The sequence below is a fragment of the Squalius cephalus genome (genome assembly GCF_949319135.1).
Source record: "Squalius cephalus genome assembly, chromosome: 21".
Classification (NCBI taxonomy): domain Eukaryota; kingdom Metazoa; phylum Chordata; class Actinopteri; order Cypriniformes; family Leuciscidae; genus Squalius; species Squalius cephalus.
In genome coordinates this window covers 25,788,563-25,811,968 of record NC_137142.1, presented here as the reverse complement: position 1 = coordinate 25,811,968, position 23,406 = coordinate 25,788,563, and the positions used below count along the sequence as shown (strand labels likewise).

Genomic DNA, 23,406 nt, shown 5'->3' with positions numbered 1-23,406 from the left:
CCTCCACTAAAGAGAGGCATTTGAGAAAGTTGTGAAAAAGAGCAACAAATGTCTAATTTGAATATGACGTTCCAAATTAATTTCAAGTAAGATTTAATAATGCCTATACAATTTATCTCAAGTAAAATTATTTATTTTATCTGTATTATTTATCTCCCACACATAAAAATCCTCACTGTGTGAAAAATTCCTAAATTATTAATTAAAGGGATAGTTCACCAACATTTTTTAAAATCTGTTATCTTTTACTCACCCTCAAGTTGTTCCAAACCTGTATTTAAATGTAAAACCTGTATTTAAAAAGTACCTGTATTCAAACCTGAATGCAAACTTTCTTTCCTCTGCAGAACACAAAAGATGATATTTTGAAGAATGTTGGTAACCAAACAGTTGCTGAAAAAATACTATGGAAGTCAATTGGTCCCATCAACAAAACATTTTTCTTTTATGTTCAGCAGAAGAAAGAAATTCATACAAGTTTGGAACAACTTGAGGGTGGGTAAATTATGACTTTTTTCATTTTGAGGTGAACTAGCCCTTCAAGATAAAGCCTGTGGAGTTATTTATGTTCTTGTATGAAGCTATGACCGAGTATCAACTACAAGCATATAAAAAAATGAAAGGGGAGCATTTGGATATTTATTGTTGCCCAGCATGCTTATGGCTTCCTGCAGACCCCTGCCTGAGCCTCACCTGAGGGAGAGAGGAACGGGGGTCATGATTTTGGTCTGCCGGCCAGCCGTGGCCTACACTGATATAAAGACACTATGCCAAAGCCATATTTACATCAACTACAGTAATATTATCAATAAAAGCAGAAAGAAAGGCACCTTGCAGTAACTCAGTTCAGACAAGTGTCTAAGCAGCTGTTCAGAGGCTTCCTGGCGTCCTGTGAAGAATGGGGGAAGGTTTGGTCTGCTCTAGAGGAGATGTACAGTTACAGTACAGAGTTCAGTAGCCTAGGCCAAAGGGATAGTTCACCCAAAAATGTAAATTCGGTCATCCTTTACTCACTCTCATGTCATTCCAAAACTGTACTTCGGTGACTTTCTTGTTTCTGTAGAATATAAAATCGGTCCATACAATGTAAACTCAGTGGGGTCCAGTGTTGTTTTAAACCCCATTGACTTTTATTGTATGGACAAAAACAGTTAAAATGTTCCTTAAAATATCTTATTTTATTTTCCAAGGATGTATTGAACCACACAAGGGTGAGTAAATGATGAATGAATATTCATTTTTGGGTGATCTATCCCTTTAACGGTATGGCTTTTACACTTGTGTGGATACTATATACAAAATATCAATATTGTCCTCTAGAGACACAATGGCTTTGATTGCAGTGCCTGTAGTAAGTTACACCTCACAGAACTGTTGAGTCGGCAGATTACAAGCTATAACCAATACTGGTATCGACATGTCTGTATTTGTTGCGATAACCTCACAGTCACAATGAGGTTGACCTCTAATGTGATACGAATATATGAAATGGATGCCCAATGCTTCCTGATTAGGTTCTGAGAGGAACTTTAATATTCAAAGAGCGAAGTGATTGGTACTGGGTAAATTTTAGGGCCTCTAATGGCCAATAAAGCTGGATGTTCCTCTCCCACCACTGCAGTAAAACACAAAGGTGAAATTATTGAGAGTTAGTACATTCTTGCGTCTTTTAGAGGGTCAAAGGGGTTCAGAGTCAACATGCCTATAGAACACGTCTTCATCTTAACCCTTGACAAAAATCACTTTTCAAAAAAAAAAAAAAAAGAAAAAAGTGTATGCAGACAGAGTGCAGGCCTGCACATTAAAACAATATATATATACACCCAGCCATGTATGTGGGACTGTGGCTTTCCCAGCTGACCTCTCGGTTACAGGCCAGATGCTTTCTGCATTCGTCCTGTTCTCCAGTTCCATCCTGATATTTCCTCTCCCCGTGTTTGAATAATAATCCTTAAGCGACCAGAAAATTAGCATTCACTTTCCATCAAATGACTTCCACAGTTCCCTTAATAAAAATGCACAGTCTAACTTTAGCAACACTTCAACAGTATGAGAGTGGAAGGGGGGCGTTGGGTTCATTAACGTTCCTCTGAGCGAGAGGGTTACTGTCCTTCTAATGGTTTCTTTGGATGCCATATGTCCTTCACGTCAGCTAAGATTCTACAGTTACAGTTCAGGTTAGTGTGAAAGACAGACAAGTTGTATAATAAGAGGCCTTGGGGCTTTTTAAGCAGATCTCACCAGCTTGCATTACCATCAATAAATTCAACCCTGCAATAGTGCTGACATAAATTAGGGGCCTTGTTCTCCTGTAACTGTACTTCCAAAGGTGTCATTGTTCAGAGGCGCATTAGCAACCTTCTGCACAGCCTTGCAGTTCCGCAATTAAACAGCCACTTCTTCAACAAATGCCTCCTCTTCATGGGTCACTGATAGCGAAAGGCCCTTAAACTTTATATTCCCTGATGGAGCGGAAAAGCAAACACAACATTGGAGTTTGACGCTTTGGCAAACTCATTAATGCTCGGTTCTTTTCAAGGGGCGTAAGAGTGTTTACTGCAGTCGTGGGCATTTGTAGCAGCAAGGGTGTTATTTGTGTGGCCTGGTGCTGTTTTCGTGAGCTTGTAAATGCCTATAGATACAAGAGTACTAAGTTGTGCTTTATTTAAAACAACATTAATATGCCTTACATTTATTTTCCTTGAGATTACATCTTCAAAATACCAATTTGATTGCAGCAAGATAGGACTATCAATTTTGTAAATATGTATAAAAAAATTATAATCTGCACTTCTTACAATGTAAGTACCACCAATTATACAATAGATTTTCAGACTCAAGAACTGATCCATCATCAAAAAAATAATACCAAATCAATGTGGATTGTTAAATTACAGCCAAAAAAGTCAAAAGGCAAATCAAATAGCATTTTTAATTTAATCAACAACAATGCACATTTATTATTATTGTTGTTGTTTTTAAATAAAGAATTGAGCAGTAAATAGTGGTTTCTTTAAAGTGTCCTTTCTGGAAATAAGCATTTAAAGTGCTTTTGTATCAGCAGATTTGTAGTTTTTGTCCGGTCTAATCTAGTCACTAATTCAATCATTCAGGACTGCTTGGAACAGGAAAGGAAGACATTGACTTAGTTGAGAAAAGCGTAAATGGAGGGTTATATGTGTCAATACTAATTTAATGAAGACAGGCCTTCACCTGTTTTTCACCTTTTAAATTCGCCACAGCTTTCAATGCTGCATTTATTAAAGACAGGATCTATTTTGTTTCTTTGATTTGCACATTTTAAAAAGACAACATTTTGCAAGACTCTCTGCATACAGAAGGGCTTGTTCTGTCAGGGCTTGTTCTGTGAGCTGCGAAAGGCCTCGGTGCAGGTTAGACAGAGTGAGAACCGGCCTTTGAGTGAGGTCTCCAAGAGAAATAAAAAAAACACCCGCTCCTCATGCTTTCGGTCAAACATAGGCTCAGTGGAGAGGAGGCTGGCACCTTGCCCAGCAAAAAGCTCAAGCGACTCAGTCCGTCAGGTTATCAGAGGCGACCGCCACACCAAACAAGCCAGCACCGGGCACAGGAAGTACCAGATGGTGCAGGGTGGGAAGGCGAGTAACATAGAGCCGATCACAGAAAAGGTCAGGAAGTGAATGAAGGAACAGGAAATGACACAGGATCTTCTTTTCGAGCATCTGTATTTTTTTCAGTGGCTGCAACCGAAGCTTTGCGGCCTTTTCCGTTGAGTGACAGGCAAGCGGAGGAAAGCTGACATTGTTGAAGTATGAATTTCACCGTTTGTGTTTTTTGCAAAACACTAAGTCAGATCAGTCTCTCCTGATTGGCAAGAGGGGCTTGTCCTGCAGTCGACCTGACGGCAGAATAGGGGGGGTTTATTGGCGAGTCAAGTTCAATTTATGAAAGCTGTTCAACTTAATTCATAGGATCTCATTCCAAAAACATGTATTGAGATGAAGTTATACACTCTATGACACATAATACTCACTATTGCAACTTACAACTTTCACACGTCAAAGACCTGAATGATGCAAAACGATTATTTTACTTAGTAAGCAACTAATATAGGAACAGACAACCAATACGAATGCCATTGCAATGCACATTTCACATGAACTGCGAGCAGAGGGAAAAGTGAGAGAGAGCTAAAGCGATGTTCTGTGTCTGGTCTTGATCCTGGCCTAAAGGAGTTCCTCCTCCTGCCCTCTCTCTGAGAAGGCTAAAGAGCTCAGAGCTGTTGTGACATCTCAGTGATTGATAGGTAAAATGAGACCCATCCTGTAATAAAAGCAAAGTCCATGCAACAAAAGGCAGGATTTTAAAATCCTAAGTCAATACAGAACATTGATCCCACTAGAGGGACAGCAAAGGAAAAAGAGGATAAACCCAGGAAAAGAAAAAAAATCTGTCATGAAAGAAAGAATGAAGTATTACGTGAAAAGTCGGTTTATGGGACTTGGTCATCTGGATAATAGACGGGGCACGGCAGAATCACGCTGACCAGATATTCTATAACCGTTGGACTATAAAATCCAGGTCTGGAATCAATCTGCGATTTATAGCCGCCCTGTTTCTGCTCTCTGTTGTTTTATCAGTGAAAGGATGATACATTTTTGAGCTCTACCTGCTCACATTCACTTTACCAGAGTGCTGAAATGCTACAGCGGTAATAAATAGCAGTCGTAGCTTTAGGGCCTGTCATCAGCGTTCAGTCTGGTCTCTAGGAGTTCACTGGATCAAAAATAGTTTTGACCACCACAAAGACATAAAACAAGTTGGATTTTACCCATCCACCCATCTTTTACACAGCGTACATATCTACTCTACAGACTTCACAAGCACAGGAACCGCTGGCCATTATCGTCACATTCTTTCTCAGACTGTCTCGGCCTGTGAATTGTGAATCACGTCTCGATGACTCAGTTAAACAAGTATGGCAACACCTACATGGCTTTAGAATCTATGTAACAGCAACCTGCGATCACTGAAGCAGACCTGCTCCTGGTTGTGGTTTTTAACCACAGAATCACAAAAGCACACACACACACACACACAGATGTCTCATTGTTCCTTAGTCGCTCGTGCGGTTTGCTTAATTAAAGCTGAACTGCGGGAATGTCCCCACAATGCTGAGAAAAAGCACTTCTGCCCTTCTGCTCGGCTGGTCTCTGTCTTTTATCAACCTGTTCAGAAAATCAAGCCTCCCCCTCTACTTAGTCTTTAATAGCACTCAAAAAATAAATTGGAGATGAAGACCAGAACATACATCACGTTTTCAGAAACACAGCCTGATGTCCTCACGACTTTTTACAATATAAACTAAGTTAGCACTTTCATTCATTCTAAGTCATTTTGAAACTACATGCCCATTAGCAGTCATTAGAGTATTAGTAGAGTGTGCTTAATATCTGCTAACACTTTATTTCTAAGCTCCTCAACAGACTTTCTAGTACTGACTATAAGTAACTTTTCAAGTAGCCTACATGTCAACTTATTCTACTAGCCCTAACTGTAACTCTAGTGAGTTTAACAGTCTACTAATACTCTAATGAGAGTTAGTTGACAAGTAGGCTACTTGAAAAGTTACTTATGTAAAAAGTTACTACAGTTATGCAACTATGTCAACTAACTCATTCATTTGCACCTACATGCCAACTTATTCTACTAACCCTAACTGTAACCTAACAGTCTACTAATACTCTAATGAGAGTTAGTTGACATGTAGATGCAAATACAGTTACTTACTGTATAGTTAGTAGAATGTCTAAAGAGGACTATTGAAATAAACTAACCCATACTACTCAACAAAAATAAATAGAATATGAATAATAACATCATCTCGATGTTCGAATTATAAAAACATTTTTCCACTGCAGCTACACTCTCAATCTCTTTTAGGTCCCCCTCTATCTCTTTTTACCATTGCTGCTCTAGTTCATTCAACACAAGGGTCAACCTACAGCTTGTCTGGCGGTAAATGTTATCTTATCAGCTCATGTTCAGTTTGAGTGACCAACTCAGTGGGTAGACTGAAGTATTTGTAAAGTGATCAGAGCAACAGAGTTCTAGTTCACAGAGATAACAGGCCATCTGCTGCTCATCCAATGTCAGCTAACACTTTGACACTACCTGTCCCATCCACAACAAAGAACAGCTTAACAAGGTATCAAACATGCCTGGCTCAGACAGGTGCGATGACTCCACGTGTAGCACGCATCAGTAAATATTAGTCAGTTTTTCTCAACTGATAGGGACATTTCTCAAATATATATATATATATATATACAGTGAGGAAAATAAGTATTTGAACACCCTGCTATTTTGCAAGTTCTCCCACTTGGAAATCATGGAGGGGTCTGAAATTGTCATCGTAGGTGCATGTCCACTGTGAGAGACATAATCTAAAAAAAAAAAATCCAGAAATCACAATATATGATTTTTTAACTATTTATTTGTATGATACAGCTGCAAATAAGTATTTGAACACCTGTCTATCAGCTAGAATTCTGACCCTCAAAGACCTGTTAGTCTGCCTTTAAAATGTCCACCTCCACTCCATTTATTATCCTAAATTAGATGCACCTGTTTGAGGTCATTAGCTGCATAAAGACACCTGTCCACCCCATACAATCAGTAAGAATCCAACTACTAACATGGCCAAGACCAAAGAGCTGTCCAAAGACACTAGAGACAAAATTGTACACCTCCACAAGGCTGGAAAGGGCTACGGGGAAATTGCCAAGCAGCTTGGTGAAAAAAGGTCCACTGTTGGAGCAATCATTAGAAAATGGAAGAAGCTAAAACATGACTGTCAATCTCCCTCGGACTGGGGCTCCATGCAAGATCTCACCTCGTGGGGTCTCAATGATCCTAAGAAAGGTGAGAAATCAGCCCAGAACTACACGGGAGGAGCTGGTCAATGACCTGAAAAGAGCTGGGACCACCGTTTCCAAGGTTACTGTTGGTAATACACTAAGACGCCATGGTTTGAAATCATGCATGGCACGGAAGGTTCCCCTGCTTAAACCAGCACATGTCAAGGCCCATCTTAAGTTTGCCAATGACCATTTGGATGATCCAGAGGAGTCATGGGAGAAAGTCATGTGGTCAGATGAGACCAAAATAGAACTTTTTGGTCATAATTCCACTAAACGTGTTTGGAGGAAGAAGAATGATGAGTACCATCCCAAGAACACCATCCCTACTGTGAAGCATGGGGGTGGTAGCATCATGCTTTGGGGGTGTTTTTCTGCACATGGGACAGGGCGACTGCACTGTATTAAGGAGAGGATGACCGGGGCCATGTATTGCGAGATTTTGGGGAACAACCTCCTTCCCTCAGTTAGAGCATTGAAGATGGGTCGAGGCTGGGTCTTCCAACATGACAATGACCCGAAGCACACAGCCAGGATAACCAAGGAGTGGCTCCGTAAGAAGCATATCAAGGTTCTGGCGTGGCCTAGCCAGTCTCCAGACCTAAACCCAATAGAGAATCTTTGGAGGGAGCTCAAACTCCGTGTTTCTCAGCGACAGCCCAGAAACCTGACTGATCTAGAGAAGATCTGTGTGGAGGAGTGGGCCAAAATCCCTCCTGCAGTGTGTGCAAACCTGGTGAAAAACTACAGGAAACGTTTGACCTCTGTAATTGCAAACAAAGGCTACTGTACCAAATATTAACATTGATTTTCTCAGGTGTTCAAATACTTATTTGCAGCTGAATCATACAAATAAATAGTTAAAAAATCATACATTGTGATTTCTGGATTTTTTTTTTATAGATTATGTCTCTCACAGTGGACATGCACCTACGATGACAATTTCAGACCCCTCCATGATTTCTAAGTGGGAGAACTTGCAAAATAGCAGGGTGTTCAAATACTTATTTTCCTCACTGTATAAATGCAACTGTAAACCTTATTACCAACAAAATCTTTTTCGACTTATGACAGAACAAAATACTGGAGCGAACTACTGCCATAGTTTGAGAAAAGACATCTTGATGAAAGTTTATCACAAAGTCTTAATCACATTGCCCAAAACATTTCACTACAATTAATCAACATAAATTACAGTAGGATGCTGGTAACAAATACATCAATTGAACACAATATTAATATTGTTCTGGGACAATGTAGAATCAATTGAGGAAATTTATTTTTACTACTGGAAAAAAAAAACAAAAAAAAAAAACCTGCATGTGAAAAAGCACATCAAAACATCCTGAATGCACTGTAGTGTATTTCACGCTGAATGAAAATTGTAAAAATAAACAACAAAAACAAAATTATGTAAAAATATTTCCATCACATACAATGTTACTATAGACAGCAGCAACTATCTGGCTAGACAGCAGAAGTAGCCTCTGTATGCCTTATGAACTTCCGGAAAGCTCTACTCTTCTCAAAAGGCACCTCCACTGGCTGGAGAAGATTTTCCTGCTCATATGGATATTTGTCATATATCTTCAGTGTTCCAAAGCAAAGTACATGTTCAGCTACAGTAACTCAGATCTCAGCAGAGAACATTCTCATTGGCCTTTATCTTCCTCCTCTAATTTATAGTACTTGTACTCTTCATGTAATTTGAACATCGTTAGGATGCAAAACCAATTAACCAAATGTGGCTATTTTTAAACATCCTGAGGTTCTGAATCGAGTGTGATCAATTTTGAAACACATGGACAAGTGTTAATTGTGCCCAGGTCGTGAAGACATTATGATGGTTTCTGAATGGTACTTTTTACATGCATATATGCTATGCTGATTTTTTAAAAGTTTTTTGGGGGAAAAGGTTTAACAGATTTGCAACTTGATTGAAACAAAAAGAGAGTTTTAGTGTATGCAAATCAAGTCGGCATGAAATGAAAATTAGCCATATTTATTTTCTAATTGCATGTAATTGATCACATTCTGAACAATTCATTCATGCATTCAGACTTCTCTGTGGTGATGTGTGCCAAACTTTTTTCAATCATTTAGTCCTCTCAAATACATTGACTGCAAGCTCACATTCAGATCAGCCTTCAACCAATCAACAACAGATGGATTAAACCAAGTCTACTCCTTTGATTTTTTCTTTTTCGATAATCTGATTCACTCGGATGTACTTCACAATATGGAAGAAAAATATGTCGCTACCTCTGTTACATCGCATCTGCAATCTTACGAATGTTCACTTAAATAAACGCATAAATCTGAAAATTGAACAATTCTCACACAGGTCTTAAGTCACAGACATTATTTCACATTGCCTGTCTAATTTCTGTCTCTTCATAGCAGCTTGACCTGCTGGCCAGCATCTGTTCAAGCCCTCTGAGGCTGGTGCTACCGAAACACTTATTAAAGTGGACATTAACAAGCCGGTGTACCAGCCAAACTCCTTGTAACTTGGACGAGCAAGGTGTCGAGATCATTAATTTTAACAAGGAGAGCCGATAATAATCTCATTGGAGCTCTTATTTTACTGACATGACTCTCCTGGGCTAGCCCCATATGACTGGGATACAAGGATAAATCCCTCAGCTTATCAAGGCAACACAGCTTGTACTCATTACATATGAGTATTAGTTTAAGCTCTATTACAGAATGCAGAATCCCAAACTCCTGAAAGTGGCTGTCATTGGAATTTTAATTGACTAACATGAAGGAGGTTGTACTTTTCCCCCAACCCATCTATCTTCCCCCCTCACCTTCCTCGTATCTCCCTTTCTGCTTCTACGGAACGATAAAATCGTCTGGATTTAAGTTATGGTACGTTTTTGAAGTGCTGCAGGCGCCTGTAAATTTGGCGGGCACCTTTGGGAGCCACTGCAGCGGAGCTGGCTGTGCCACTATTTCATAGCCTGGATGATTCATGGCTCTCCGTGTCGTTCCCACAGAGGCCCTGTAAATCTAAACTCATGCTGCCGTCATTGGGGAACAGGGGGCTAGCGAGCAGAGGCCCAAGGGCCACTTCACATGGACTAACGCTTTCGGTCATTTCACTGCTCTTTACATTTCATCAAGGTGATCCAACCCCAACCAGACAGGCTTCAGGCTTTGGTAGACTGTGACCCTAGAGCTGTCATACTGACTTCGCCCACGCACACGTCTTGCCTCGGTTCTCCCTGGCCAGCGGCAGCTGTCCTACACGCTCGTAAAAATCATATTCCTATTAAGTTATAAAAAGGTTTTGCAACAAATGCACCATTTCATAGGCTTGAAAGAGATGGAAATGTCAGTGGCAGAGTAAAACTGAGTTATTGCTTCCAGTTTCCAACAAGTAACTGATAGAATATAAGAAAAGAAGGATAAGAAGAAAGACAATATAGGAGGATAAGACGAGAAAGCCCAGGAGGGGTGCGCGCGGTCTTTGTCCGTTTCTTACACAAGCTCCTGGACTCCTTGTTGTAGACACCTGTGCGCGTCTAATGTTTCAGCGAGTCTCTGAAAAACAAACGCACAGCTCCGATCTCTTAATCCGCGTGGCTCCGTGGAGCATGGTCACATGATACGGCTGGGCCGATGATGATGGTGGGCCACGGTGGTAGGGGTGCATGGGGGGGCGAGCTTAATCTTTTTTAATTCAAATCAAGGAGGTCCCTGGTGGGACACAGGGATGATACCCTATCCGCTGCAATCAGGCTGACCTCCACTTCGAGCGCGCTCTAAATGATTAATGGAGCTGCCTTCCCACTGGTTTCCACGGCAACTGGTAACCGGATACCCCACAGGAATTCGGCTGCCCGCCCAAGTGAGCGCCAAGGGAGGACGCAGAGAGGGAGAGTGAGAGAGAGAAAGAGCAAGGGGAAAAAGAGAAATGAAGCAGTGGTACAGTTTGTATAAGGGAAATGGATGGGGGTTGAGAAGGATAGTCCCAGTTCCAGAAGAGAGAGAAAACAGAGACTTCCGTGAAGATGTGGGGTGAAAGCATAACTTGTGAGAGAGAATGATGAATTAGGCGGTAACGCTAGTTGTTCACTATTCTAATGATCAGGCAATTGATTTAAAAGATCGCCATTCAAAGCGGCAACAACATCTGTCATCCACCATTATAATAAATACATTAATATGCACAGATATATTCAAGCTACAGTGGGTTTTTGCACTGTCAAGCTACTACTTGTCTGTCCAAGTGTACATGACATAAATGTATAAACAAATATTGAAAGGATTATCTTTCGGACAGTCGCAGGACCTCTGTCTTCAAGAGCAAGCAAACACAACACTGAGGCCTGAGGTATGTACGTACAATGGTACAGCAGCAGGTACAACAGGAAAAAGCAACAAATCCCCAATGCTAGTAGTTATTTTGAACAGACAGTAGTGCGTATTACAGTTTTTTACACCTAGTGGCATTTAGTCCCCCCTGAGGTAGTAGATACAGTACAGTACAGTAACTTGTGTAAGGATTAGCTTTCTTTGCATGCGAGAGTTCATTAACATGCGGTGACAATGGTAGATACACACAGTTCAATATTACACTTTTTCAAGAAATCACGGAAAGATGAGTGAGGAGAAGAAAAAGTGCCATCTACATCTGAGTCTACTTCACATTCCCATGAGGAGACAGCGAATGAAGCGGCAAATGAAGCTTTCCATTTCCAGGACAAGCATATTTCATCACTGGACAGTAGTAATTCAGCACAATGCCAAATGATTTTGTCTCATTATGACAGCGGAAACAACTTAAAATACTCAAGTCATTTATGGCCAAACAGATAAACATCATTTGAAACTGTAAAGGGTCTATTTTTATTTGTGTATACTCACAATAAAAATGAAACCTTGTGCTTTTGTAAAAAAAAAAAAAAAAACAGATTTCCGTCCTGGTTTTCTTTCTGTGAAGTTTGTGGAGCGCATCACAAAAATGAATCAAAACTCAGTGTATAGGCTACTGTCAAGCTCTTGCTTTCCACCTGAACGCTGGTTTTGGGTTTGTCCGTAGATCATCTCTTCTTCTTCTTCTTCTTCTGCTCTTTTTCCTGTTGTGGTGGTTAGCAAACAGTGTTGCATTACTGGTGCCCCCTTCTGGATTGGAGTGTGGACCGCCTGTGACTGACTGTACTCGTCGTCTGACTGTATGCACCGAACCATGATGTCCGTTCCGTGATGGTTCAGGACGAGTACATGTACTCTAACACCCCTAATATCTGTAATTTATACTGTACTAAAGTGCTTTTTAAATTATAAAAAATTTTGATCGCTTTAGTCTGACAGAAATCAAACGTTTAAAGTGCATGTACATGTACACGTACGTAGCATGTAGCTAACATTACAACTATTGACACAGCACCATGCTTAAAATACTGCCACTGTTACCTCAGTGTCTGGCCATCCGACATTACACATGGGCTTTGCAACTTTTAAAATAGCCCATTGTCCGTCCATCCAGAAGGTGATTGATGATGGAATCAATGTTAACTTGATGGGACCTCTTGTGCTTAAGTGGCCTTTACTGGGTAAGAGGCTACATGGGGATTGGTATCGATAGAATCTCAAGGTCTAAATTGATCTGTCCATCAGGTTCACAGCCAGATAGTGTCCCTGAGTAGACAGAAGACAACAATGATGGAACTTCACAAATCACGATATTGAATATGGAGGCAGAGGGCAGATTATCAGACAATTATGAACTATTTAACTTAATGCCTTAATAGGTAATAAGCAATTTAATGTTTTGAAAGAAGGGTCGGCTACATATCAAGATAACATTCTGATCTTATTGACCTTGTAAAACAACACACATCCACTGAGCTCTCTCTCGGTCTAATCTTTTCTGAATGTGTGTGTTTGTGTGTGTATGTTTAGGAGTATTCGGTGTCAGGCCTATTGTTGTGGTCGATGGTAAAATCAGCTGCTAAACTTTCACAGGAAACCACACAGACAGAAAGCGCTCCATACTGCCCAGTCTGTGTATTGAAATACCATCTCTGAGAGTGTGTTGTGGGGGTGTGTGTATGAGTGTGTATATTGGAAGACATTCACAGTATCACGAAAGGTATCTGTGTACATGGTGTTGCTTCTCCCGCAACATCCTGTCTCTCATCGATACGGCCACAGTTTTGGATTGAATTTCTCCAAAGTTTTTGCCACTGATGATGACACACACAGCTTTCCAAAACAAATTTAAAATCCACAATATTTGCAACTACTCAGAATTGGTGTTAAGCTCTGTTTTATATTATATTATATTATATCTCAATTAGACTAGCTGGAAAATGACATTTTGCAGCACTCCGCAAATTTGTTATGAAAAGGGTATTTTTAAGTTTTGCGCGCGTGTCCCGTGTCTGTGTGTGTGTGTCTGTGTCTGTGTGTGTGTGTTGTACGCAGTGCTGACAGACTGATGCAGTGGGGGTATCACTGACAGACTGACAGGCCAGTAAACCCAATCTGACCTGTTCCTCCTTGCTCTGCTGTGGCCTCCGTCTCCCAGTCTCCCTCAGACTCCAGTTTCCTCTATTTCCTGCACAATCTCACAAGCCTTTATAGAGCTGCCGCTAGTCACTCACACATGCAGCTTTAACCCACAGAGAGTATGGCAGTATTGACCTCACCCAGGTTCAGCTCTGTAGTCTTTGAGAACACAAGATGAATGTACTGGTCACAGTCTCTCATCAGTCTATATACTATGGGAATAATGACAGCTCATTAGACTAATGTGTTTACATGTCTTTTTCAACAGCACACTACAAATAGGTATTACTGAAAAATGTATTAAAAATTATGAATATTTTTAAATATATTTTTTAAATTATAATATATATATATAATTTAAATATTAAAAATAAAGTATATTACAAATGCAAGTGCAATACATAAAAACATACACAAAAAGTTGATGGTAACACTTTATTTTACAGTGTCCTTGTTACATATGTTACATGTACTTACCATAGTAATAACAATAATTTATGCATAGTTACATGCAACTAACCCTCAACCAAATCCTAATTCTACCCTAACCCTATAGTAAGTACATGTAGTTGCTTAATATTACTCAGTACTTAAATATATAATTACACTGTAACAATGACACCTTAAAATAAAGTGTAACCAAGTTGATTAGTACCAAAAAAAGTTAGATAAAAAAAATGTAGACTTATTCTTTGCTATTACTTTTGCTATTAAATCATCAAGCTATGAAACTGCACATATGGAACTATAGACATTATGCAATGACCAAAACATTTTAACTCAGCAAAAAACCCAACCTTTGCCTTGACAAAAAAATTGCACACTCCATTTTATGAGGTGTGACCTGATATACTTTTAAAAAACAACATTTTATATAAATTATTAATAATTGATAATAATAACAATGCAATTTATTTAAAATTATTTTATTATTAAAAATATAATAAAATATATATAAATCAGGTGTGTTCAGACATTTGACTGGTATAGTATGTTCACTTTATTTTTATGGTTTTGGCATTTTTTGTGTTCTTTTGATAAAATATATAAAAATTAACAACAACAGACTTTTGTCATTGGCAACATGGGGATTTACCTACAACTTGACACATGCTGGAAAATAACTGTATTTTTCTTTATGAATTAGCAGAATTCATTTTACTCTCTGTTCTGAAGTCCTGCCTGCACCATTTTGTTGAAATTATGGATAATGATCATGACCTGTGTCCGTAAGGCACAGTGTTTACTTACATAAACAAGTTTATAAGATGAATTGAGGAATTCAAACTGTGTACACCAATGGGAGCAGAAATGTTTAGTCACAGTGGAACATCTGACACATGTGACTATACCGAAGGACTGAGGGCTGCTGGGTAAGAGACCGGATAAGCTTGTGTGGGTGGCTGGAAATACACCAATGGCAAACAGCAAACAACTAGAATCCATGAGCTGATGACAAAGTCTGACCTGAAATCCTCGCTCACTTGTGTCTTATAGCTATGTGCATGTGTCACGGATGTCTATAGACAAAACTTCATGAAACGTTTACAAACCACAGGAATTTGTGTATGAGGCAGATGTATTTTAAGACTTTTTCGGTACCTCAAGAGATGCTGTAGCCAGTTGCTCCGGAATCCATGTATTATCCCTTCATGGATGTCCAGGTTTGGGCTTAACAGGAAATATAAATATAAACAAAAATGAAAACTTGTATATTGAGGTCACAAATCAGCACATAAATGAATGCATAGTTTAACTTTGAGTTACTCTGTGTATTAGAAGAACATCCAGTAGTTCTCATCAGTCAACAGGCACATAAGAGTCAATGTGAGCAGTGTGAAAGGGGTTCAACAGTAGGTTTGCCCCCTTTGTCAGAGACCGAATGGGCCAGTCTAACTGTGTTTCATGATTAATGAGAGAGGGAAATGGGGTCATGTTGTATTAAGAAAATGTGTGTTTAAACCCAAAACCGGCAAAGAGCTCTAGACTAATGCATCAGTTATCGACTGGACACCTGAGAGCGAGAGGCTGTTACACCAGTCCCTACGGCCTGCAGGCCCATCCATCCACACAGAGCTCCCTTTCCCTTTCTGTCTCAGTCACTCTCTCACTTTCTTCCTATCGTCTTTTTTTAGCTTTTTTCAACTCTCACTTTCTTGCAATCTCTCTCTCCATCCAACATTTCCCTATTGTCCATACTTTCTCTGCTCCTTTGCACAATAGGCTCTGTGTCAGTGTGATTGCATGTTTATAGGGAAGCCATGATGGTTAACACTCAATCCTCTCTGAATCCCCTCAGTGGATAGCAACTTGATCCTGATGACTTGTTGGGGATACAACGGCACGGCCTCGGGTCCCTACAGCCAAGATTACAGTTACACTTCTCTCTGCGTTTATTTAATTCTCCAATGCAATAGCAAATAACATGCACAGATATTTGAAGTAAGGCTAGATTATTATAGAGTATTTTTGGTTAACATCCTAACCTGGGGCTTTTACAATTACATGTTTTTGTGCTTTTTAAGAGAGCAAGTTTGAAAACTAACATCACATAAATTTGTTTCAGATCTGTTTTTGGTTTGCTCAAGTGAACCATCATTTTGATGCAGAGAGTTCACGTTGCAAAGTTTAGTTGTAAACCAAATATGGAGGGTAGATAGCGACTAAACAAACAATGACTGATTCAGACGAGCTTCTCATCCTCAGTGGAGGCCCAAACAAACGAAAGCATCACTGTCCTGTGCCGAGCTACTCAACAGGCAGTGGAAAAACAAATAATAGAGAACTATGACATGAAAGTCTGTGCAATGGGTCGCTCTGAAATGAAAACCTGACATTTACAAAAACAGATTTCATAACTGCCTTTTCATCAATATGACAATTACCATAAATTGGTTATGAAGAGTGAAAATTTCTGCTTTTGATATATAGTTTCCCTCCTCAACGGAAAATTCTGCTGTATGGAACAATCAGTATATTTGTGCCATAATTAAGTCTGACTAGGACTTCATCAAAAAAGATGATGATGATGATGATGATAACTTGCAAAGGGAGTTTGAAAATCAGATTGTTTGTCTGAACTATATAATTATTTCCTGTTTCTCATAAACAAAATGTTAAAAACTGTTGACCAAAGGATGACTAGACCTACTGGACTAGACTACATAAAACTTAAAACTTGTTATATTTTACAGTCTTGTTTTGATTATTATTATTTTTTTCACAGCAAGGGAGCAGAAAGCAAAAGGCATTGTATGACATTATATATATACATTAAATTATTATTTTTATTTTTTTTAATTAAAATGATTATTTTTTATACGTCAACCCAGGGTTTTCGTAAGGATAGATAGATGGATAGATAGATAGATAGATAATATATGTAAGTATAAGTAAAGTATAACATTTATAAATGTATTAATCCCTCAGATAGGAGCACAGGCTGAAGAACTGCTCTGAGGTGAGTCAACACTGAAGTATACAGTATCATATTGATTTGCTCATAGCTGTCTTGCTCTTAGACAGACGATCCTGTTTTATTGGATCATTTCCTCAAACTCTACATTAGGAGGCAGACAGGCAAAAGCAAACACCAAGAAAGGTCACTCTAATGATTTCTTGTTTTTTATTTTCATTAAAAAAGGGAACACAAAAAAAGTAATGTTTAGCAATTAGACAAAAATATAACTTCTCATTATTCAGACCTTAGGTTTGTTGTCATTTTTAAAGTTTTTCTGTGCTGTATTATGACACAAACAACAAAAAGCTCAAAATAAAGTCTAAGGCACATTATAGATAATTTAAAGCATCTCAGATAGAAGTACATACACACACACACTACCATTTATAAGTAATGGTCAGTAACATTTATGATTCAGATTATGGTTTAGTTAACCCAAAACTGAAAATTCTGTCATCAATTACTCACCCTTATGTCGTTCCAAACCAGTAAGACCCTTGTTCATCTTCGGCCATTAAGACCAGTAAGACCATTTGTTCAAATGAAGATATTTTTAATGAAATCTGAGAGGTTTCTGTCCCTCCATAGAGATGCAGTATTCCATGTGACTCCAGTGGTTTAACCTCAATTTTGTGAACGACACCATTATATGGAACGACATGAGGGTGAGTAAAATGATTTAATTTTTTAGAATTATAGAATGATAGCACTAACCCATTAGATCAATCAAAAAAGTATCAGTTTTCACAAAAAAATATTAAACAGAACTTTTTTAATGGTATTTTGAGTGTATACATAAATATTTGTTTATGGAACAAGAAAAATGTTTGTTCACACTCTAGGCCTACATACTGCAATACACTTACTTTGGTTGAATGGCTCAGAAACCCATACACACACACTTCCCTCGCTGCCTGCCTATGGATCAGAGGTCAAGTGATTCATCACAACGTTTCCTGCAAAGAAAGTCACATAAAGGAGTCCTCTCAGGATTACGCTGGGCTGAAGATGTCTGCTTTGTTTATATCTGTTAAACCACAACATTACATTAAACTCTCTGTTTCCTGGATGTGTGAACTTATTGGCTATTCCATTTGAGTTATTCCGCTTTGGCCACCATGTTTTTTTCTTCTGTGCACTGGGTGCACGGGTCCTGCTGGTTACTTTAACCGATGTTTGGACATCTGCTGGGGCTTGGCTCAAAGAGTGGGCCTGTCAACGTGGGCTTTAGAAAATCGAGAAATTGCACAAACACTGGGCTGCGCGGTAATAAAAACAAGCTCCCGCTTGCTGCATTAGTCTTACATTAGCCCGACTATCCGGCCTTTGTTGATGCATCGATGCTGTTAAAGATATCTTTGGTCAGATGCAGTGACATTTTAAATGCCTTCTAGATGGAGCTGAGCAAAGTGACTTTTTTCACTTCAACTTATTTTCTTGTTAAACAGTGAAATTGTGGCTTGTGGTCTAATAAAATGAAGTTTGTATATATTTTATACAAAAGACGCTTAGCTTTACAGCTCTTAATAAAATGCATAAAAGCAAGGAGTGAAGTAGAAAAAATAATAAAGAGTGATGGGGCAATCTTAGCTGCTCTCAGTAGGGGAGTGCTATGGTAGGGCCCCGTTTATTTACTTTAAGATTCTGCTGAAAAGATACAGACTCATGTTTTGTCACATGTAAAATACGAGCCGCTTAACAATATTGTGAAATAGCATAAACAGCGAAATGACCCTTGGAGTAATAACCATCACTTATCATTGTGAGGGCAGGCTGGTGTATTCTGATAAGATGTATTTTCTCCGTTTGAGGTCTTAATTTCAACCCTGCTTCATGCTAGACTTAAAGGAAAAGCTAAATTAGCAAACTAAATGGATAATTGCTTTGGAGGGAGATATGAATAAAGAGGAAGAAATCTGAGCCCTTGGGTGGTTTTATTGCTTCCCATGTCTTTCATGCGCTCTCAGCTTTTCCTCACCAACAATGGCAACCATTGATGCTTTAGAGTGATCTTTGGTCAACAGCGACATTTTTTTTCAACCAATTAGAAACAGGTTATTAACAGACCTTTGCAGACAGATCATTTGCTGCAATGTTTTGTTTTAAACTAAATATACAATTGAGATGGTTTGTATCTGGTAATACAAATTTAGTAGAACCTTAATATCTTCCATATAACTTGATAAATTGACACTGCTTGGCAGGAATCACTAGTGAATAAATTTAGCAAAGTTGATATACTTTATAGCTTGTTAGTGAAAAACATTTTCATTTACTGCTTTCTGTGATTTTTGTTAGCTTCATTTTCTGCCTCATGTTAAATGCTTTATTTTGTCCAAGAATTCATATTTTGACCTTTAAATACCAAAAACATACTAGCAAAATGATATCTTACGTCTTTACATAATAGGAAATAATCTGATATGACAACAATACTGCACAATTAAGAGGTTTCTTTGCTAAACAATATATAATTAAACACCAGTATCTGACTTTATCATAGTTTTATGTGATTTATTTTCATTATCTAAATAATAATGTATGCCCTTCATCATGCCAGTTAAGATGTTCCTCCAACCCAAAACAAACCTTATTGTCATTTATTCACCCTGCTGTTGATTCAAAACGGTACTTTCTTTCTGTTGTGAAACATAAAATTATATATATATTTTCTTTTTTAAAAACAGTCTCAGTGGTTTTTCTTCCATACAATCGAAGTCAATGGGCTCCAAAAGTTGTTTGTTTGCTCAACATTATTCAAAATATCTTCTTATGTGTTCTACATAAGAAATAAAGTCAAACAGGTTTGGAACAGTGTTAGAAAGAGTAAATGATGACAGAATTTTTCATTTTAGTGTGGACTATATCCTTTTAAGTCTTTAAGATTTAATTAGGATGTAATTGTACAAAAATGCTACAAAAAGCATAAACATCAGCATATTATAGTAAAAATATTTATCTTAAAGATAGCTATCTAGAACTCTGTCGAAACTATTTAATGACCAGTTCATTTTTTAAGATTCAAATTGGCACAGTTTTCCCATCTACATGCATTGTGACCCTTCGGTGAGCTGATTCTGTTCGCTTACTCTTGGGCTAAGTAATTCAGAAGTTATATACAAAGAGAAAGAAATGTGAAATGCAACAGTAGTGACAGGTAGAATAGAGTGTTGGTCTGCTGTGATTCTTTAGAGAAACGTTTACACGCTTAATTTAGTTTCATCAAAATATTGTTTAGATGTCTCTGTGGAACTGACAGCGGCAGTGTGCCGTTATTTGAGCCTGATCATTTGTCAGTGGCGTTGTGACAAGGGCACCACGAGACTCCACAGAAGGACATCCACTGAGACCAAACTTTATATATCATCGGGTGTGAGACGTATCCGTCAGCATTTAAAGTGCCACAGATTTACTTCAGTGGTGCTCAATCAGTCTAGAAAAAAACAAGTCAACAAGAGGGAAAAAAAGACTTTAGCTCAATCCAACACTGTGGATATTGGACAACTAGCGCAGATTTTGAAGTTTAAGTTCATTGCAAAGAGATAATCTCACCCAAAACTCCTGGAATCAGACACTATGTGCATTGACCCCGGGCGGAATTTCCCCAGGTTCTTCGATGAGGCCTCTAAAGCCCAGTGACAGTTTGTTGTTACCATATTGTGTAACCTAAAACCTCAAAGAGAGGTTTGTCGCTCGCTCACCTTCCCCAGTTGTAAGCCGATAAGGACAGTAATTGACAGCTACACTGCTGGAGTGAATGACTTGAGCTCTCTCAGGCCAAGCATAGACTTGAACAGCTTCCCGACAGACACACGTTAACGTTTTCTTTTACACAAAAAAGACCTAAAAGTCTGTCATTGTTTTCTTATCCCCTCACATGGGAGAATATAATGTTTTGTACATTTACATTGGATGGCTAAATCATCACATTAAACCTGCCAGCATCTGAATTTTCCATACACTAGTAGTTCCAAACATTACACTCGTCTTTCAGCAGTACCAAAGTATGAATATGCATTCAGATGCCCAGCTTCAACAGTCGAATATGAGAGCAACAGCGTAGCAGGTTCCCACTGCTAAAGGGGCTATACCTTGCAAACGCAGCACCTTTCTGTGCACAGCTCGATCAGATCCAGATGGTGTGGGTTATGACCTCCACGGGGCCAGGCTAGTTGATCTACTGTCACTCAGTCTCTCAGTGTTTGTGTGTGTGTATGTGTAAAAGAGAAGATGAGGATGATGTATGTCAGTGTAAAAGGAATCCACAGACTATAATTGCCACTCTCCTGATATTTGACTTAATGACAGATGTGTCAGCTAATAATCATCGAGTTAATATGATACTGTAATGCCTGTCTGTGGTTTAGCGACATATATACAAGACAGTTTTGCTGTGTGTGATCACTGCAACACTTCGTACAGTTTGGGAAGATGCTAAATAAGGATAATATTTTTAGTCGCCTGGTAGCATTTCTGAATGTGAATCACAGGCAGCTTATGGTGACAAGCTGCCGCTGATGAATTATGTGTAAATCTAAAGTAGGTACAGAAAAACTGAGATGCACAGAGTGGGATGTATTTTAGGTAAGAAGGGAAAAAGAGGCTGTGGTGAAGGCTTGTACCATTTCTCTCACTTTCTCCTTCCTCTCTCCTCTGCTTCTTTCTTGTTAGGTGATCGGGTTTCTCCTCTGGCCCATCAGCTGAATAGGTGGGGCTTGATCAATGGCAGGAAACTGAAGGATCAAATGGTAATATATCAGAATAAGACTGAGCCAAAGTCTGCACTCACACACACACACACACACGTTGTGTTTTCATGTTTTATGGGGACTTTCCAAAGACAATAATTTTTATACTGTACAAACTGTATATTCTATCCCCTTACACTAACTCTACCCGTCACAGACCCATACCCATTTTACATTTTCAAAAAAAAAAAAACATCACTTTAGCCTACATGATTCATAAGCCGTTTTCCTCACGGGGACCAAAAAATGTCCACACAAGGACAAGGATTTCGAATATTGCCATCTTTGTGAACACATTTTGTCCCCATAATATAGGATTTACCAGGCCACGCGTGCACGCACGCACACACACACACACACACACACACACACACACACACTAACACTCCCCCTCTACACCTGCTCACAAACACCTTTATTTACAAACCATTGCCGCCTGCAGCAATGCAAATTATCATCATGAATTGTGTTTTTGATAATATTGTTTAAATTTATTGTATGCAATGAGTGTTTATATGTATTCATTCGTTTTAATTATTTCTCAAAGCTACCCTGAGGATGTGTGTGATGCCTGCTGGGAATTTGCATAATATTCAAATGAGAATTATTTGTAACTCTGTACCACAGATGTAAAGCAATAAAACCAGATTATATTGGTCTCAGCAAAGGACTTAATGCATGACTAATTATCTCCTGAATTACTCTAATTTAGAGGTTTAGTGATTTGAGGATGATTAATTAAATCAAATTTGTGCACACACACATACAGACCTCAAAATTAATAATTTTGTTATTCCAATCTTTTCAATGTAATTATATATTTTTGCTGGTTTTGTTTTAACGTATTTGAAAGAATCAGGCATATTATATTATATTAGCCTATATATTATAAGCAAATACTTTCTTACTCTGTCATATGTCTGTTTGCTCATGAACAAAAAATAAAAAAAAATAATTCACTGTTCCAGTTAATTCTGCAGTTGTGGAGTCATTAATCATATGATTTGACAACAATCATTAAAGCTGCGCTCTGGAAAGCGTCTGACTGAATGAGTGAGTTTAGGTTTAGATATTAACAGCCGAACGACAAATAAAGCGGATTTCTTATATTTGCTACATGTAGATTTCGCTTAGTTTATCTTGCAAGAATCGTGAATAACACGTGCAATGTTTAGACTACAGCGTGGATCCTTATTTCGGTATAAGCGGATGTTAAATTGTAAAATAAGCTAAAGCTAAACACATTACTCTCAGTGATTGTTTTCATCAGGACGGTTAAAGCGGGCCATTTAGAGATAACTTAAGATAAAGCATTTATACAGACAGACTCTACCTGTGAGCGGTGTGAAGTGATATACGAAGCCCATTTGTGTTCAGTCTCTGCAATATCTATTAGGCAGATGCTACTGCGATGCAACCGTACACCGGCTTTTAGCCCAAGTGGACACATTATGCCCTCAGTTTAGCGTGCTGTCGTTGGAGCTTCAACTAGTGATTGAGTGTAAACGGCGCCCGCAATCCCGTTGACTGTCCATAAATCAGAAGCGACCATTTAAAATGCCCACATTTAAACCTGAGAGATCTGTTAGATAGAAAATGTTTCTAAAATTACGTCCAACCTATAACAAAAATGCAATAATGATAATAATAATAACTACAATAGCCTGTTTTTAATAAGCTATTATTGTTGTTATTATTATTCTTTAGGCTATAGGCTAGCATTTTTGATTGGACGTAATTTTAGAAACATTTTCGATAGGATAAATGCTGAATAGCC

At 38.6% G+C, this 23,406-nt stretch overlaps 2 long non-coding RNA genes across 2 annotated transcripts in view; one reads left to right on the top strand and one right to left on the bottom strand.

Annotated features, from left to right (window-relative positions):
- Positions 1 to 23,406, top strand: part of LOC307149319 — a 35,949-nt gene that overhangs the window by 7,193 nt on the left and 5,350 nt on the right. Inside the window, exon 2 of the long non-coding RNA XR_013819549.1 lies at positions 21,553 to 21,629. This is a non-coding gene — a long non-coding RNA (uncharacterized lncRNA). The remainder of the gene's footprint in view (positions 1 to 21,552; positions 21,630 to 23,406) is intronic.
- Positions 15,033 to 23,099, bottom strand: LOC307149318. Its single transcript, XR_013819548.1, has 4 exons — positions 22,963 to 23,099; positions 21,504 to 21,614; positions 17,748 to 17,837; positions 15,033 to 15,092 (listed from the first exon to the last, which is right to left on the bottom strand). It is a non-coding gene; the product is annotated as an uncharacterized lncRNA (long non-coding RNA).